The sequence below is a fragment of the Symphalangus syndactylus genome, chromosome 5 (genome assembly GCF_028878055.3).
Source record: "Symphalangus syndactylus isolate Jambi chromosome 5, NHGRI_mSymSyn1-v2.1_pri, whole genome shotgun sequence".
Lineage (NCBI taxonomy): Eukaryota > Metazoa > Chordata > Mammalia > Primates > Hylobatidae > Symphalangus > Symphalangus syndactylus.
Genome location: NC_072427.2, coordinates 59,739,663 through 59,751,268, shown reverse-complemented (window position 1 = coordinate 59,751,268; position 11,606 = coordinate 59,739,663). Strand labels below are relative to the sequence as shown.

Below are 11,606 nucleotides of genomic sequence, written 5' to 3'. Positions count from 1 at the left end.
GGCAGGCTAGCGTCTTAAAATCCGAGCTCGTCAGATGCTGAACTTCTGTCCATTTTATTTATTTATTTTTATTTTTATTTTTATTTTTTATTTTTTGAGACGGAGTCTTGCTCTGTCACCCAGGCTGGAGTGCAGTGGCGCAATCTCAGCTCCCTGCAAGCTCCGCCTCCCGGGTTCACACCATTCTCCTGCCTCAGCCTCCTGAGTAGCTGGGACTACAGGCGCCAGCCACCACGCCCAGCTAATTTTTTGTAATTTTAGTAGAGACAGGGTTTCACCGTGGTCTCGATCTCCTGACCTCGTGATCCGCCCCCCGTGGCCTCCCAAAGTGCTGGGATTACAAGCGTGAGCCACCGCGCCTGGCCCACTTCTGTCCATTTTAAGGGCTCACAACTCTAAGGGGGTCCACGTGAGAGGGTTGTGATGGATTGAGCAAGCCAGGGGGTATGCGACAGGGGCTGCAAGCACCAGTGGTCCGAGTGAAACAGAACAGAATGGGAAGTTTCACAATGTCCTTCCATACAATGTCTGGAATCTATAGATAACATCAGTTGCTAGATCAGGGGTCGAATTTTAACTACCAGGCTTAGGTCAGGCAGGCCCAGGCCTGGTTTCGGGTCTGGTTCCTAGGCACCGGGCTACCTGCCTTTAGTTTTGCTTCTCTTTCCTTTTCTGAGTATAAAACAATATGAAACAATATAACAGGGTCTCTCTCTTCCCTCACCCCCACATATCATAATGATTTTGATTTTAAGCCAGATTATTATTTTATTTGCCTACTTATGAAAGCTTAGGTTTTATTTTCTCAAACTGTAGACAATTCTACTTGAGCTACTCAAAATAGTGTATTCTAAATTCATAAAAAATAACATTGAGAAAAATACTAGAGCAGTCTGAGAAGTAGGAAAAGAATGATTACTAAATATGTTTAATTTATAGGCATGTGACTCAGACTACAGCTGGGAAACCAGCTCTCCTTGGGAGCTTATTTAAAATCTCAGATTCTGTAGCCCTGACCCCAAGAGATTGTGGTTCCAAAGATTTGAGGTAGGGAGTTTCCAGATGATTTCTTTGTAGGTAATCTCAAGACACACTTGGAGAAACACTGGTTTAGAGAACTGAGGTTAGATTTAATTATAGCAATTCCCCATATCTACTGTGTTCTATTTGTGTTTCATGAAAACAATGAACTGAAGTTTTAAGAATTTCATTACATTTAATTCTTAATATAATCACTATCCATAGTAGCTCATATTTGTTGCACTAGTATAGTATAATAGTGAAGTATATGGGCTTTGGATTCAGATTGCCTGGGTTCAGATTCTAAGCCAATCCTAACTACCTGTGTGACTCGGGCAAGTTACTTAACCCAACTTCCCAGCTTCCTCATCTGTGAAACAGGAGAAATAATACTTCACAGGGTTAGCTGGGGATTAAATTATTATAATGTATGTAGTGTGTTTATCAGTGATAAAAGCACTTTTAAAATATTAAGTATTTGCTGGACATGGTGACTCACCCCTGTAATCCCAGCTCTTTGGGAGGCTGAGGTGGGTGGATCACTTGAAGCCAGGAGTTGGAGACCAGCCTGGCCAACATAGTGAAACCCCATCTCTACTAAAAGTACAAAAATTAGCCGGGCATGGTGGTGCACGCCTGTAATCCCAGCTACTCAGGAGTCTGAGGCAGAAGAATCGCTTGAACCTGGAAGGTGGAGGTTGCAGTGAGTGGAGACTGCATCACTGTACTCCAGCCTCAAAAAAAAAAAAAAAAAAAAAAAATTGCAACCACCTTGTGAGTAGCTGCCATAATTTTCTTGTTTTACTCATGGGGAAATTAGGTCTAGAAAGTTTGAGTAAATTATTCAAGTTCATGTAGCTGGAACGCAGCAGAGGCAGCATAAGGCTCAGGCTGTTAATAAGCCTATGTGTTGGGTCCTACTCTATACTGTTTCCATGATCCAAATGTCCTCAGCGCCCACCCCACATGGTGGGTACAAACGCCATCTCAATAAATACCTAACCCAAGTCAGTACCATTCAGAATGTGTTCCACAGACCTTCAGCATCAGCATCATCTGGGAGCTTCACAGAAATACAGATTCTCATGCCTCACTCCAGACCTACAGAATCAGAAACTCTAGGGATGGAATCAGTAATTTACTGCTTACCAAGCCCTCCAAGTGACTCTGGTGTAAGTTTAAGTTGGAGAGCCCTAGGCTTAGATCAATGATTCTCAACATTGACTGAATATTAGAATTTCCTGGGAAACTAAAAACTTCCCAAAATGCTCAGATGCACCCAGACCAATTAAATCGGAATTGATAGAGCTAAGATCCAGGAATCAGTTCCCAAGTGATTCCAATGTATGTGAGATTCAGAAGAACTGCCCTATATTCTTTTGCCTGATAACCCCTCTCTGTGAAACTGAGTGGCATTGGTCCCCTCCATATCTCTCACATAACTTCTGCCTTGTTCCACAGCTCCAGGAGTCCTTAGGAGTGTATCTCTCAGATGCTGAGGGTAAGGTGTGGACTATGACTCCAGCCTCCACTGCCATGTCCCGTCCACTCTGGCCATCTCTGGCACAGCCTTTGCACTTATTCCTGGCTGCCAACATTCAGGCCCACAGATGCCTTCTCCTGGTGCTGAATCATTCACTGCTCAGTTGCAGATCTGAACCAGGGCAGGAAGCTTAACTCCCTATCCTCTAAGTCCTGCTTTCTCTGAATGCTCCCAGAAGAGGCCCTAGGCCAGGAGAGTTTAGTGGGACAGCTCTGTTTGTTTACAAGATAGGCCTTTGTTTCAAGATGTTCACAAACACTCTTGAAGTAGCTCATCTGGGATGTTTTAGATGCTATTAGTTAGAAGTGTCACTCTCCTCCAGTCTTCAGGTCCTGTGGCCAGTCTGTTCATTGTGCCAGATTCTACTTGAAGTAGGTGTAAATTCTCCTTCTGGGGATCTTCCATTACGCCACAGTTTTCCGATGGTCATCAGCCCCCGATTCATCAAACATGCTTGCATACATTGGAATCTCCTCAGCCTCAATGGCACCTGACACCACATGCCAGACGTATTACTGGACCAGCCAATGTGCTTTCTCTAAATATAGAGAATAGGATACATTTAGCACTGCTATTTAAATTTCATAAACTATGATCACCTAAGCATAACAAATTCATTCAGAATCAACTTGATTGAAAAACTGAAATTACTAGATTTTTCACACACTTTATATTTAATCGCCAAAACTTTTATCTTTTGAGATAATTGTAGATTCACATGCAGTTATAATAAAACAATCCAGAGAGCCCATATACCCTTCATCTTGTTTTCTCCAGTGGTAACATCTGGTCTAACTAGAGTACCATATTACAACTAGGAAATTGACATTGATACAATGCATCAAGTGTATTCAGATAGCACCACTTTTATGTGGACTCAGTTGTGTGTCTGTGTGTGTGTTTGTGTGCGTATTTAGTAATAAGCAATTTCATCACACACATAGATGCATATGGTCACTACAATTCAGTACAGTTTCGACACAAGGATCCCTCACACCACCCTTTTATAGCCACAACTACTTCCCTTCCTTTCCATCTCCTGAAGCCCTGGCTATCATTAATCTGTAATCTTGTCATCTTGAGCATACGATAAAAATGAAGTCATAAGTATGTTGTTTGTACAGTTTTCTTAGTGCTTACTCTAGGTATTACAATATACAAAGATATCATCATTGTCCAGTCTACCGGTGACAACATTTTGCCACATCTAGTAGAGTACAGAGATCTTCTTCCATTTAGATCTCTTTACCCTCCCAGTTTCTTAAAGATGATTGTTGTAAGTATTGGCTCTACCAAGATTAGGACCATGTCAGATGCATGTTATAATTTTCGCCTTAAACATCAAATGTGATTTAAGAAACTCATGAGAAAGAGTTTATTATATTTACCCCTATTTTTTTCTTTTACCAATTCCAATATTCTTTCCTTTTTGAAGTGTTAAGCCTTCTGCTATTTCCTTTAGCCATTTTTCTAAATAATAGGTTTGCTACCAACGAGTTTTCTTAGCTTTAGTTCATCTAAGAATGTCTTTATTTCCCCTTCACTCCTGACAGACATTTTTGCCAGAAACAGAATTTGAGGTTTACGGTTCTGTTCTTTCAGTGCTTGAAAAATGTGCCACTTTATTCTGGCCTCCATGGTTTCAGAAGAGAAATCTGTCCTCATTTGCGTTGGTGTTTTCCTATAAGTAAAGTATTGTTTCTCTCTGACTGCTTTCAAGATTTTTCTTTGCCTTTCGTTTTCAGACTTTTAATGATGATAAGTCTTAATGTGGATTTCTTTGGAATTATTTTATTTGAGATTCTTTAAGCTTCTTAAACATCTATATTTCTTTCACCAAATGCAGGAATTTTTCAGCCATTATTTCTTTGAATACTTTTTTCAGTCCCACTTTCTCTCTCCTGAGAATCCAATGGTACAAATGTTAGCTCTTTTGTTATTGTCTCACAGGTCCCTGAGACTCTGTTTATGGTTTTTGTTCATTTGTTTGTTTTTGTTTTTTGAGACAGGGTCTTGCTCTGTCACTCAGACTGTAGTGCAGTGGTATGATCTTGGCTCACTGCAACCTCTGCCTCCCAGGCTCAAGCAATCCTCCCCCCTCAGCCTCCGAAGTAGTTGGGACTACAGGCATGTGTGACCACGCCTGGCTAATTTCTTGAATTTTTTGTAGAGATGGGTTTCCACATGTTTCCCAGGCTGGTCTTAAATTCCTGAGCTCAAGCAATCCACCCACCTCTACCTCCCAAAATGTTGGAACTGCAGACATGAGCCACCACACCTGGCCTCTGAGACTGTTTTTATTTTTCTCAGTCTACACATTTCTCTGTTCAGCTAGAGTAAAATCTGCTGACCTGACCTCAAGTTCACCGATTCTATCCTCTGTCATCTCCACTGTACTATTGAGCCCATTCATTAAGTTTTTTATTTAGCTTATTGTATTTTTCACTTCTGTAATTCCATTTGATTCTTTTTTATAGCTTCTATTTCTTTGCTGAGATTTTCTCAGTATTTTTTGCATTTGTTTCAAGAGAATTTGTGATTTCTTATTGAAGTATTTTTATGATGGTTGCTTTGAAATTCTTGTCAGATAATTCCAGCATCTGATTCATCTTGATGTTGGTATCTGTCAATTGTCTTTTCTCATTCATGTTGCGATTTTCAATTGTATCCTGACAGTTTTTTTGTTATATTCTGGATCACATTTAATCTTTTTTTATTAGCAGGCAGTCCCCTGTTGAGATATTGAAGACTAGGTGGATGTGTATGTTTAGCTTCCTGACACCATCCTGGCAAAAATGGAGTGCTGACTTACACTGCCTCACTGCAGTGGGGTGGGTGGGAGGAAGCTCAGCTTCCCGTTTGGCCCCACTGACACCTTCCCAGTGAAAGTGAGGCACTGACTCCTACCATCTCCTGGTCTCCAAATGGGAATGAAAACTCAGCTGTTGTGGGAAGTCAGGGACCCCGAATGGAGGGACCGGCTGGAGCCGTGGCAGAGGAACATAAATTGTGAAGATTTCATTTTAATATGGACATTTATCAGTTCCTAAATAATACTTTTATAATTTCTTATGCCTGTCTTTACTTTAATCTCTTAATCCTGTTATCTTTGTAAGCTGAGGATGTACGTCACCTCAGGACCACTGTGATAATTGTGTTAACTGTACAAATTGATTGTAAAACGTGTGTTTGAACAATATGAAATCAGTGCACCTTGAAAAAGAACAGAATAACAGCAATTTTTAGGGAACAAGGAAGACAACCATAAGATCTGACTGCCTGCGGGGTCAGGCAAAAAGAGCCATATTTTTCTTCTTGCAGAGAGCCTATAAATGGACATGCAAGTAGGGAAGATATTGCTAAATTCTTTTCCTAGCAAAGAATATTAATACCTTGGGGAAGGAATGAATTCCTTGGGGGAGGTCTATAAATGGCCACTCTGGGAATGTCTGTCCTATGCGGTTGAGATAAAGACTGAGATACACCCTGGTCTCCTGCAGTACCCTCAAGCTTACTAGGGTGGGGAAAAACCCAGCCCTGGTAAATTTGTGGTCAGTTTGGTTCTCTGCTCTTGAGCCCTGTTTTCTGTTTTTTAAGATGTTAATCAAGACAATACGTGCACATTTGAACATAGACCCTTATTAGTAGTTTTGCATTGCCTTTGTCCTGTTCCCTCAGAAGCATGTGATCTTTGTTCTGCTTTTTGCCCTTTGAAGCATGTGATCTTTGTACCTACTCCCTGTTTTAGACCCCCTCCCCTTTTGAAACCCTTAATAAAAAACTTGCTGGTTTGAGCCTCAGGTGGGCATCACGGTCCTACCGATATGTGATGTCACGCCCGGTGGCCCAGCTGTAAAATTCCTCTGTTGGTACTCTTTCTCTTTATTTCTCAGCTGGCCAACATTTATGGAAAATAGAAAGAACCTACGTTGAAATCTTGGGGGCGGGTTCCCCTGATACTCAGCTTTCTGCTGGGCTTCATGGTTACCAGGAAGTGGGGAAGGATGGGGCTAACACACACAGCTTTGTGGCTTCAGGGTAGTTGCAGAAGGTCAGCTTCTCACTGGCGCTGCTGAAACCCAGGTGGTGGTGGGGGGCATGGAGGGAAGTAGATGGGCAATGAGAATCCACATCCCACCCCCTCATTTTGCCTGGTTGATTCTGGGTGAGGGCAGGAGTGGGGACCAGAGTGCCCATTAGCTCTATTTTGCACATTGTTGTTCAGTCTCATTGCTGCTGGGTGGGGGTTAGAGGTTCAGTTTGCTGCTGCTCCTTGCTGACTCTACCCTGGTGGGAGAATAGGAGCACTGGCTGCTTCTGCTGGCAGGAAAGGGAAGACTAGCTCCCTGATCAGTCCTACCAATACCACAGGGCAAGGGAGTCAGAGCATCACCATCTGATGCCACTGAGACAGGGGATGGGGAGGAAGATCAGCTCCCAACTCCATCTCACTGAAACTGTGGAGAAGGGAATCTAATTTTCCCATTAGTACTTGGCAAAAGTAGGGCAAGTATTACCAAAAAGGCTTCCTATTGCAAGGGCACTGGCTTCTTGGTCCTTTGACTAGGAGGAACAGACTTTTCTTAGAGCTTATTTTGTCTGTGCCTGTTGGCAGCTCTAGGTTGGAGGCATCTGCAACACCCTGTCTGGGATATATGAGAGGCAATAACGAAACTTATAGAACTCACCAGCAGTTTGTTTCTCAAGTCCCCAAATCCCTAGGCAGTCCACCTTCTTTCCTCCTTTGAGTTTCCCTAGGTCTGTTTGTTGTGTTATGGCCACAGTTGTAAGAGGGAGCATCTGCAAGAAATGGAGTGCTCCATCTTGACTGGAACCAGAAGCATGATCTATACTTGATTTTTAAAAGAAATAAATAGGTAACAGGTATGTCGATACTAACAGTGAATTCATTTAAGCAGCTTTCCAGGATATTATAATTTTGTCTGGCCCAATAGTCTACATCTGTCACATATATTATACTATAGTATGTGACAAAAATTAGTTTTCCAAAGGAGAATATTCTGGAAATAACTTCACAGTATCAAAGAAAATTAAATGATCTTCTCTGAAGTTCTGTGTGGGCATATCAAGATGAACTTAATTCTCTGAACAATGGTAGTTTTCAACTTAACTAGAAACCAAACTCCTAACCAATTTGGCTAAAATAAATTTTATTACATTTAAAAAAATTTGGAACAGAGTTAGATTATAGACCAAATATGAAGACAGTTTTAAAAATAACAGTGCTGGTGAAAAAGAGCCTTAATACTCAGAGATGCAATGTCTTTCTTAAAGTATGTGGACGTTATAAGACAAAAATATGAGACAAAATATGCTTGACTTTCAGCAAGAGGATGTTACATTAGATTGTTTTCTTTCTTTCTTTAATAGATAAAATTAATATATGCTTCTGGAAAAATATTCAAATAATACCTAAGTAAAAAACAGAAACTGTAATAATTCCTTCCTCCCTTAATCTTCAGTACTCTTCCCATGGTTAAGAGTTTTGGTTTGTTTGGTTAGATTTTTTTGAAATAGGCTTCAGTAGTCAAAGATTTATGTAAACAGTAGAACTTGAAATCATTCACTCCCTAAAGACTTTGAAAACCAATCATGGCAAATGACTTAGGAAAAGTAGGGAAGAGCTTTCTCTTGGATCTGTTCCAGCTTTCAATTCATGAATAATAAGATGTGGCTACCCTTTAAAATATACACACAAGCACACACATTTCACATACTTTTCATCTGAAAGGACCAGTTCAGTGCAACTTCAGCAGTGTGCTTATTTCTGACTTTACTTGGAACCTGGAGGTTGTCTTCTTGGAAGTACAGCATGTGGTACACAGTGAGCATTCAGTGAGTATCTGTTGAACTAACTGTAATTATTTTAAGAGGGAACAACATATTTTTGTCTTCCTCATCAACAACATGATTCAGGTAGAAAACAATGCAAAAGCTTACAAACATAATCTATTCATCAACTAGCCCTCATAGACTCAGCTCAAAATTCATAAACTATGAAGTCTTGCCCAAGGACCCTCATGAGAAGGGCTCACTCCCTTTTTCCAGACCCTCAGCCTTTGTTTAATACCTTTTCGTGCTGCTTAGCACAGATCTTTGTGGTGGATTGTTGGGTTTAGGTACTATCTAATAGAATGAAAACATTCTCTTGGTGTGCATACACCATCTCATGCACTCTAATATTTCCCACTGTTCCTGGCACAATGCCTTGCATAGAGAAGGCATTCAATAAATATTGATTGAATGAAGAAATTGAATAAACCACATCTTGATTTCAAGGGAAGACCAATTTAGCCACAAAATTGGCTTTTTCCTTTTGTTCATATCTATATTTGTATGATAAGCATCACTATTTTGATTATATTTAGTTAGAAAGTATGATGTTTCAAATCAAAGAGTTTATTCATCTGTAATATTTTGCTAAGTTGTTTGCAAAATGAGAGACTTGGGACACATTTGAATTTCTATGGTGAAAGCAATCCTTGAATCTCCCAAAGAAATTATTTGAAACCCTTTGTTCAAAATCAGTCGCTGAGATCTGAATGTCTTCTTGGTTAATGCTGAGAATTTAAATAGTGTTCAGGGAGACCAGGAGGGTAAAAGATACTTCATTGGAAATGACACATGCTCTAAGAATAGAGCATTATATTTTCCTATCATGCCACATTTCTTTGTAAAGGTATATTCATTTCACACTTTCAGTGTGGTGATTATGAGATGTTATCTGGACCATTTACATTCACAAATGTCTGAGAAAACAAAGAACATCTGCTCATTCTTAGCTGCTGCCCAATACCAGCCTTAAGGTTTTTAAACCCTGTTTATGTGATTGTGACTGAATCAGATGATTTGGAAAGATGTACTCAATCTATCCTTGTGACATCGCAATGAAATAAATGTAGGAAACAGAAACAATAAACTTTTCATTCATGACTGATTCTCTCAGATACACACAAACATATTCCAGGTGAGAAAGTAGGCAAATTTAACATTTAACCTTTCAAATTTAGTCAAAATAAGAGTTAGTTTCCAGAAAGATCAAGGAAAAATCTGACTACATAAAGATGTAAATTATGGAATAATATTTTAGGATTTGATATTTAGGCCTGAGGTGTACACACTTTTAGAAGGACCCAGAACATTGAAGCTGTTCTAATACATAAGGCTTTCTGCCTCATGGGATCACTTTTGCCTTTTCCCTTATCATTTTTGGGTCCCATATCTCTGAGCTGGACAAAATAAACTCAGTGTAAAGTTTTGCACTGCCAGGTATGAAAGCAAAGCCTGAGCCCCTTGTACCCGCATTTGTCTGTGCTTCTGATTCAGCATTTTCAGTTTTCTATTCAGACAGAAATGAGAGGGAAGAGGTGTTGTAGGTCACTCCCCCATCACCCTCTTTCTACCCTCAACCCTCTCTCTTCCGCCCCGCCCACTACCTTGAGTCAGCAGCTTAGTGATGCGACCCTTGGGTGGACACCAGAAATGCTCAATTATGCCAGTCTAAGAGATCAGCTCAAATTAAAGCTTCAGGGCTCTCCCTCTGAAACTTCAAGAGAGGGGCTCTGGACTCCTTATCATCATTGAACAGGGAACACAGAAAGAAGATGGCTACATACATTGGTGAAGGAATGAGCCCAGTGTGAATGTTTTGTGAAAACTATAAGTAGTGTGCTGTAATATTAAATTCACTAGAATCTCTCACTGGTAAATTGCATGTTTAAAGAGAGTTTGCAAAAACGTTAACTGAATAGAGAGTACTTTGCTTGTTCATCCTTAAAGAATGTTCTCACCTTAGGGTTACCCAACCATTGCGGGTATTTCTTTGATGATGTAGTATTTTACTCTGTTCTGTCCTTTGGGTCATGCTCAAGGTTGTTCTGATCACTTTTCAAGGCTCACATCATAGTTTAATGGCTGATTATTTTCTCTTCTCAGTCCTCAAAGGCTGGCTCTTCTCTCTGGAATATCATAAGCCACAGGCCTACTTATTTGGATGGGTGCCAGCATTCACGCACAAGTAACGGCTTAAGAAGGCTTTTCAGTTGTTTTTATTTTGTACATACAAGTTCTGTAGGTACACAGTGCTAGCTTTAGATAAAGCCTATGTTATTATTATTTTTAATTTATGAAATTAAATAAGGTGGTTAAGATGAACCAGTTATTTGTAGTCTTAATTAAGAACAATTTTGATCATAAAAGAGCTGTAAAGATGCTTTTCTAAAAGAAGTGCTTTCAGACTCTCCACATGAAGACAAAGCCTTCAGCAGTATATTCATATGGTTTAGTTTTATGTTTGTGATAGACCAGTTTTTAAACTACAAGTTTGAAACAGTTCAACAGCTGACTTGGAAACCCACCCTCTGAAATATATAAGTGGGATATATACAGATGGTATAATCCCAAGGGCAGAGTCTGCTCTGAGTTTGACATTCTTTAGTTCCAGCTGCTGACTAGAGATAATTTACTTTATAATAGTAGGACCAAGAAATGCTTTTAATGCAAATTCCTTGCATTGCATGTCTCTCTTTGAAGAACAAGTGGACATTCTTGCAGACTACCAGAATAGGAGGCTGTTTGTCTTTTCTCAGCCCAAAAGCTATAAGTAGATATGGAAGCCAAAGCCTTATGAATTTTATGCCACATTTAGTTTTATTTTAGGGAGGTTACAATATAGAATTTTACAAACTCCCCTAGACACATTATTTTCTTCGTAATTTTCTGTTCACTGTTTCCCCTAGTTTATCACAGTAAACACATACTATATTAATAATGAGGGAAATATTATTTTAGATTGCCAGTTATACTTACCATGTTAAGAGGAAAATCAAAATGACATTATAGTTTACAGGTAATGGGTTTTTTTCATTAAGCAATATATGCTATTTATTTATTTATTTATGTTTGAGTCAAGGTCTTGCTTTGTCACTCAGGCTGCAGTGCAGTGGTGTGATCACAGCCCACTGCAGCCTGGACATTCCGAGCTCAAGCAATCCTTCCACCTTAGCCTCTGGAGTAGCTAGGA

The 11,606-nt window shown here is 39.9% G+C and overlaps 1 long non-coding RNA gene across 1 annotated transcript in view; it reads right to left on the bottom strand.

Annotated features, from left to right (window-relative positions):
• Positions 1 to 674: 674 nt before the first annotated feature.
• The window catches only part of LOC129482599 (uncharacterized), a 63,901-nt gene continuing 52,969 nt past the window's right edge, over positions 675 to 11,606 (bottom strand). The window contains exon 3 of the long non-coding RNA XR_008657778.2: positions 675 to 3,101. This is a non-coding gene — a long non-coding RNA (uncharacterized lncRNA). The remainder of the gene's footprint in view (positions 3,102 to 11,606) is intronic.